This window comes from Leuresthes tenuis, unplaced genomic scaffold (assembly GCF_036924035.1).
Source record: "Leuresthes tenuis unplaced genomic scaffold, fLeuTen1.0.hap1 SCAF_23, whole genome shotgun sequence".
Classification (NCBI taxonomy): Eukaryota; Metazoa; Chordata; class Actinopteri; order Atheriniformes; family Atherinopsidae; genus Leuresthes; species Leuresthes tenuis.
Genome location: NW_027325377.1, coordinates 17,585,695 through 17,593,910, shown reverse-complemented (window position 1 = coordinate 17,593,910; position 8,216 = coordinate 17,585,695).

Genomic DNA, 8,216 nt, shown 5'->3' with positions numbered 1-8,216 from the left:
GAAAATCAGTGAAACTCAGCTTTTTATTCTAAGCTGCCAGAAACATTTTCAGCGTAACTGTCTAATAGATAACAGATTCCATTTAGTAAAAAAACAGGTCAAACCCTGACTATTATACTAGATATCACAAGAAGAACTCATTTAACTATAGTTTTCTCAGGATTATTTTTAGTTAGACCCCAAAAAGCTGAGCTCTCCCCCACGGCCATGCTGGATCCTCAAGATGCTGTGGTTCCAAGGACAAACCCCAGTGTCGGCCAAAAGCCAGTAACATGCTCTCATGGAGCAGTTGGGGTGTCAGCTGAATCAACAGAGAGGGATCAGCTGGTCAATGAGAGGAATGTCAGAGATGCGGACAGCTTCGCCGCAGATCACTTCGGAAAGCAGCAGCACATCCACACTGCCGTCTATTGGCTCCGAGTTTAAACTCCTGCGTGTCTGTGTTTGCACATTCACGCCACTTTCACAGCTGTGACTGTCATGTTACATGTGAAGACACGCTCAGTTTTGCCCTGTGTCTGTCCATGTCTATGCTAACAAGGGCCACAATAGATGCTGATATTTCAGCAGAGGTATTTCCTGAAAGTGTATGAGTTGGTTTGTTCCTCTTTCTCTTGTGATCTTGTGATTGATTTTGATAATCGTAAAAAAAAGAAAATTGTAATCTATAATATTGTGCTTTACTCTGCTAGACTGTGAGGTGGCAGGTAGATAAGATATGCACTCACCCTGGCCATTTGGTGCGTCATCTGCAGACAGAAAAACAAAATGGTAAGACTTCTTGTGTTGTGTCTTTAATGCAATAAGCATTATCACCTTTTTTTCTTGTTTGAACACATTGACCCTTCTTTATTGATATTCATTCACTAAGCCATATTATCTTGTTGCTGGATGACTGGCTCCTCATGCTCGCACCACGCAGACTTAACTGATTATGAAAGAGGCCTCAATGACACACCATTTGTTTGCCCTCTGCCTTGTCTAGGCTGCTACTTAATAGTGAGGGCGTCTGTGTCAGAAACAGGTTTAACATCCAAAACGTGTGACAAAATTCAGTGCATGGACTTCGGAGATGAAAGCACCCATACTGCTTTTGACATGCAATGATGTTGTTAGAAAAGAATTGACCCTTTTGTTATTAGTTCACGAAGAAGGGAGATTTATTTCAAACACAGGTTTTGACTCTCTGCACACATAGCTGCTATGGTTGACTCGCACCTCCTCAAAAATTTAGCTGTGTTGAGGCTACAAAGTAATTATGAGGACGCTCCAGGAGCAGATCTTGTTTCAGTGACAATCACTACAAAAGTAGTCTCTACTGCCTTCTGCTCAACTCAATGTTCACTGAATGAATAATACAAGTACTCTGTAATGCGAGAATGTAAACCATCCCGTTGTTGTTCATTTCACAAATGACCGGACCATCGTTTGTGCAATTCAGTAAAAGTACTTGTATCCTCAGGGTCAGTGCCGTAATTTCTGATTGGAAGCCAATCTCAAGAAAGTGGGTCTTGAGTAATAGGAAGCAAATGTTTGCAAGAGTAGTAGTAGTATTGTTTCTGTCTGCATTTAGGCTTGGGTAGATTACAAATAATCTGGATAACACAAATTAAGATTTAAAATAGGGCAAAATCACGCTTAAAAAAGTGTGATTAGATTATAATAACAATATCAAGAAATATTCAATAAATCTGTAGATCAAAGTAACAATAAGTTCTTTAACTGAAACAGTATAAAACCTTTAAATAGGACCCATAACCTGGTTCTGTTAGGCACCACCCCTACAAGCAGCACAATTGAAATCCGACTCATGAGTGTTTCCACAACACAGCCGACTGCATTCTGAAGTATTTTGTTTAACAACCCACAAAATCTTCATCAGGGGGGAGGATAGCACAGCTCCTCGCATAACCTGGAACCATATGTATTCGTATGACTCGAGATCGAGCCCAGCATATGACATCCGTTTCTTCACTCCTGAGTTACGTTCATTCTGTCATTAACATGGCAACTCTTTCCTGGTTGTGCTTTAAAAATCCAATTAGTTACATGAGTTATTAAAGATATTACTATGCAATGTTAGTCCTAAATAAGTGCTCACTCTACACTAATGAATGGAATCTGACCCAACTGTCTGTTAACAGAAATAAACTAAAACCAAAGTACCTCTGGAAGGGATCTGCACTGAAAATGTCTCAATGACTGTAAGCAAACTAGACTTGTGGAAATAATTATGGAGTTTTTTTATTGTTGGATAGCTACTTAGATGTGGTACAGTTGGAGAGTGAACTCCCTCATCATCAATATTCAATTAGAGCTTAAAAATAAACTTCTTTTTGCACCAGGGAGATCCCTATGTGTTTTTGGAAAGCTTTTTGAAATTCAGGTACTTCATTTTACACCATTGTTTCGTGCAATTCAGCTAGGACTCTCAGACTTCATCAGCTATTTCTTTTAAGTCTAAAGCTATTAAAAAAATCTTCTTTACATCACATCATCACCGTCTTTCACTTGCATTGTTTGATGGCAGTCGGTTTGTACAGCAACCCCTCATTCTGCAATTTTACACTGACTGAGTGTCATTTTCTTTCAAGTGCTTATCAGCTTCAAGTATCTATCTGTTTGTAAAGATTTCCTGTAGGCATTCCTGGTCAAAATTAGCTGTACTCCCACCTCACTTCAAAAAAATGAATTGCTGGCTTCTGGGCCACAGTCCTGCGGGATCACATCATGCACCCGAGATGCAGCCTCGTCCAATCTCTGCCTCATCACCGTTGAGATAATGAGAGCAGAGAAAGGTTTTGTTTTACCTCTGAGGACTCCCAGTGCGGCTGACAGGACAGCAGGTATTTGCAGCTGCTACTCCTGCTGGCGTGCAGACAGAAGGGCTCATATAGGCTCAAACGGGAGCCAAAGTGCAGGCTTCATTTGTCCTTATATAGACCTTTATGATGTTGATAAAAAATGAATCAACAGTACAGATTTTTTTTCTGTGGCTTCATTTTTCTTTGGCCAATTCCTTATTTGTATTGTATCTTCTTTTGACATTTGTTATCTGAAGGTAGATGGGGACTGTAGTTGGGTGTCAATTAGCTGCTGACAGCCCTTCCTGTTGTATTTTACCATTGGTTTGATTTATGATCTGTTATTTCATATCACAAATCAGCGCTGTCAGAGGACAGAGTCCAGGGAGAGTGATGGACAGTAGAGACATTAAATATCATGAGGTGAAGACATGGGTTTCACTGCCACCGACACTCAGAAGTTGTTAATAACGAGGACAGCCCTGGAGGACCTGTGGTCACAGGGGCAAAAATTTAATGGGGAAGTGGCTGACCTTTGAGCGATCCACTCTAGACAGAAAGCTGCAGGGAGGTGTTTGTTTAGGCGTGTGGCACAGGCAAGGAGGAGGAGGGCTGGGGAGCAGTGCAGAGAGATGGCAGAGAAGAAAGGATGGGGATTAATAGTGTACTCATTCTGAACTATTCCAGGGACAAGAATCTCATTCCCAAGAGACTCGTGAACGACTCAGTGAGTCCGTCATTTTTAGTTTGGACTTTGTAAAGGCTTGAGAGGTTTTAGACTTGGAGGTTTCTAAAACAACACCACTGCCCCCCTCTTCTTCAGCTGTTCATAGTCATTTAAAGAACAATGCTTTTCCACTCATTTATCTGCTGCTCTGGTAGCTATTTATGGGTAGTGTTTGTAGCAGACAGGAATCTGTTGCCTCTATTTTGCTGCAGCTTTGTCTCTGAAGGGATCAGGGATGTTTATGGCAGTGGATGAACACCGTAAGGACACCTGTGCTTTGCACGAACTGGTACTGACTGTCATGTCACTTCACACACTACATTGTCAGGGTTTTAGAGCTGGCAAAGGATTAGATGCTGATTCCAAATGAATCCATTATCCTTGATTTTGAAAAGAGTCCTGTGTCAAATCATATACTTTTTCTATTCTTAGAGATTTGATTTGGTTAAAAAAAAAAAACTCATAAAGAGGAGAAAACCTTCCCTCCAAAGTACACAGACTTCTCAGGTATCATAGAAATGTATCATGCTTGGTGTGTCAAGAGCTGCTACTCAGATCAATTCCAAGTCTTTTGGCAGACATGCATCCTTTTATCCAAAGGCCAAACAGTATGTTTCATTTGCTCTACAAGGACATGTCTGGGTTGATGGCAGACCCCAAAGAGCTGAACTAATGAGGAGCCCAGGCATAACAACATGATGTAATGACAGACACAAGTGGTTTAAAGGAGAGCGTAGATGGACATGACATTATGGTGTGGAAGAAAACTTGGGGCGGGATAGCGGATGGATTCAGATGCTTTGAGTGGTTGAATTTGGACTTGAAATATGGGTGGGGAGGAGGCAGGTCTCAAGGGCTGAAATTGGCCATTCCTACTTGGATACATTAGTCATCAGAAAGACATCTACAATTTATCCTCACATGTCTTCACTTCATCCAAATTGCATCATCCTTCACAATGGGAGGAATTGCTTGTGTCAGACTCAGCACTCATCAACATTCCTCCACTGCTTTTCATCATCTTATCTTTCTCCAGTCGGATCAAACCGGCGAGCTGACCCCAGACAACAATACTATACATACATAAACCTCATATCCACTCTTTCACAAAGGATGGTAGAGACACACATGCATCAGTAATACAATACCACTGTCAAAGTCACTTTGAGGATTCCTATGAACAAGCTGGCAGGCAAGCTACAGAGTGATGGAGCTCCCTGCAGTGAGGAACAACTGACTATGCTCCTCATTCAAGGACTTATGAATAGAAATAAAACACTACTTCTGCAAACACATCATACCATAATAAGAAAGTATTTTGTGCCCAGAAATCACTGTAAACAAGCAGTGCAGCATGTGTATTTTGGATCAATTTTAATGTCTATTGCACACTTTGATATCATGATAGCCAGCAACACACAACCATTAAGACTCCTACCTTTCTTTGCGGGCTCTGGCATCTTGAGCCACGTCCCAAGAAAACTGTCAAGGAGTCAAAAGGTGCAGGTAGATGCTGTCAAGAGAAGTGTAACTGTAAGGCCTGGGAGCTCTCTCAGTCCAGGAAGGACAGATGGACAGTAATAACTGTAGCAGGAAAACTCTCTGGGAACCCTTCACACCAGAGGAGGATGAGGAAGATGAGGAGGACACAAGGTTTGGAAATCTCAGTGGGGGAGGAGAGGAGGACCACTGGCAGATCCAGGAGGGACTGGTGTTAAAGGCTTATATAGTGAGGTGACATGCTCCTCCTCTCTTTGGTGCAGCTCTGTGTGACACTTAATGCAGCATCAATTCCTGCACATAAATGTGATGTTTTTGTGGTTCACACATGCCACAGTAATAATTTAAAAGCGGTATTACTTACAAGCAATAGTCCCTTTCTAAAAAAAATTCCTTGAATGAGCCATGTTTGGACTACAGCACTTTATTTTCACTCCTTGATTGTTGTAATGATTTTGTTTTGTTTTTACATGTTGTATTTCTACCTAAAGAGATAAAGTGACTGGAGTGTCACTGAAATATACAGTCATTCAAACTGGAGGTTAAACTTTTTCAGTTTATGTGGAACACATTATCTCCTGAAAATGTGCCAGCTAGCAAATATACAGATTAATTTTTTTCAAAAATGCCTAAATACCATCTTTAAATAGCAATGCAGTTTAGTTTTTAGGAAATGTCACTAAACAGAAGTAAAAGCTGGATTTGTTTGAAACTATTTTCATATTTTGATGTGTGCTACTAAGTATTTGAAGCTGCAGAATAACTCAAAAGTGATAACAGTTGTCCATCCATATTCATTGTAAATAAATCAACAAACAGAAAAGTCACTAAATGCAATTTACAGTATATTTCTGTTGGGTTTGGAGCATTTTTTTTTTTCATTTGAGGAGATTCCAAGTGGTTGAAAATTCTGTTAGCATTGTGACAGTTAAATGCTGTCTGTGAAATTATTGGCTGGAGACTTTTGAGTTTTTGGCAATATTACTTTAAGACTGCTCCCTTGGTAGTTGAATGGCAAATCAAGAGGGAGGGGGATATAAAAGGGAAAGGTGTCGTCATTGTCACAGGTCTAAGGCTGATGTAATACTCTCCGACAATCCTGGGTTACACTCAGATGATGTACAGCATATTCAGAGAATATGTGGATTCATTTTAAAAGAAAAGTTCGAGATGACAAGCAGAGACCTGATGCATATGCCAGATATCAGTTTAATCCAGGGGGAATGCTATCCAAGAACAGCGGGCTTTCCGAACTGGCAAATAAATTCTTGGGAGATGCCAGGAGGGTGTCTGAATGGCCTATACTTAGAAAGTAGTCATAAACTTTGACATTTAACACGTGCATCTGTCTTGAAAAGAAGGCTTTATTGTTAATTATATATTTGAAGTGGTTGTTTTGGTCCTAATTAATGTTTTTATCACATCAAATTCAAGTGATAAATCAGGTGTAGTCGGTAATGAAGTTGAGAGGATTAAACAATTAGGTGGAAATCTATTGGATTTACAAGCAACAACAAACTCAGAGAGCTCTCTCGATATGTACAGAACCAAGATCCAGAGCATGTTGATGTTGATATGAAAGTGGGCTTAAAACATGCACCATTAATTCCTCTGATAATCCAGCAGGACAGTTAAGATAACGCACAGCCCTACTTTTGCGATTTGGATATTGTCTGTGAGCAGCAATTCAACTTAAATCATCCTGTCAGAAATTTCCCTTCACTGCTCAAACAATTGAAGACCACAGGAAGATCTTTAAACTGAGTCACTATCCCTATAGAATTAGACAAGCCAAAATGCTTTAAATTAATGTGATTCGGAGATTTTCAATAAAAAGAAATGGGAAATTAAAGAAAACAGCCTGACTTAAATCATTGTTTATATAGATCAGTTGCTGGCCTTTCATGGTAACAGACACCCACAGCTCTGTTCCCCCATTTATAACCAGGAGTGGGCTCCAGCAGTAAATACTAGGCTTAGGGCAGTATCATGTGGGTCCGCTACAAAGACTACAAAACCATTTGGTATTGCCTGGGACAGAAGCGAGTTCACATCACTGAAGGAGTTTGACCATGAGGTCATGCCACACAGACAAAATGTAAAAGAAGCCTGAAGCACTGAGAAGGACTACACTGACACCTCCTGGCTTGTGTCGCTAATCAGCAGATTGAAAGGCTCATTAGGCCACTGTGAAACACTTTTGTCTCAGAGGAGTTCTAATTTCAGGAATGATAGAAAATAATCTGTATTTGAGAGTTACATTGAATATTGGTGATAGATTTAAGAAGATACTGGAAACCAGTTTTTTTTAACTATCAAATACTGTTCAAATAAAAACATTCAAAATTATAATCTTTCATATATGAGCAAAAATAAGAAAATATCATCAGGAAATGATTTAAAAAAATGCAAACTGACTTCTTTAAGGGTGAGGATTACAGACTTTAGCCCAGTTTACAGACTCTACAGCTGTTCTGTTCATTATGTCACGACAGCTCATTGTTATTCACATTTCTCTCACTCTACTGTTTGCTATATTTCACTAATTTGCTATCTTCAGTGTTAATACAGTAGTCTAATAATTGTTTCAAAGTAATTAAATGATTGAAATTCTTCAATCAGATAAACCTCACCTATAATATGTATTTTACTTCTGTTTCAGAAACTCAGAGAATTTTGGATTTACAGTAATGTCCTTGGTGTTATCATAAGGGTAGAGGACATTTGAAAAACTTGCATTTGGAAAATGTAAATTTTTTCCTCTGCCAATGACCTTAACCCTAACTAGAAATTAGAGAACAACAAAATTCAGCCTGGTCTAGAAATTGTCTGGAAAGGTCTGTCAAATTTGTTGCAACATTAATGAAGAACTGTTTGATTTGTCTCTGCTTTCTTTTTGTAAAGGCACCATTGCATATTCAGCAAAAAGGAAATCATGCATCTTAACCATCTAAGAATCATTCTCCCATCGTTCTCTGTGTGGTAAGACTCACACCTCAACAGTGTGATTCCATAAACGTGACTTTTACCATCAACCTCAAAGACAAATTTTTCCACTGGAGGAGTAAAACATTTTTATTTTGTTTTTAATATTTACACCACAAGCTTTCAAGAATATGATGTGTCTCTTAAAAGAAAAGATGTTTGAAGAAGAAGTTGAGGCTTCCAGATGTTGAAAAAAAAAA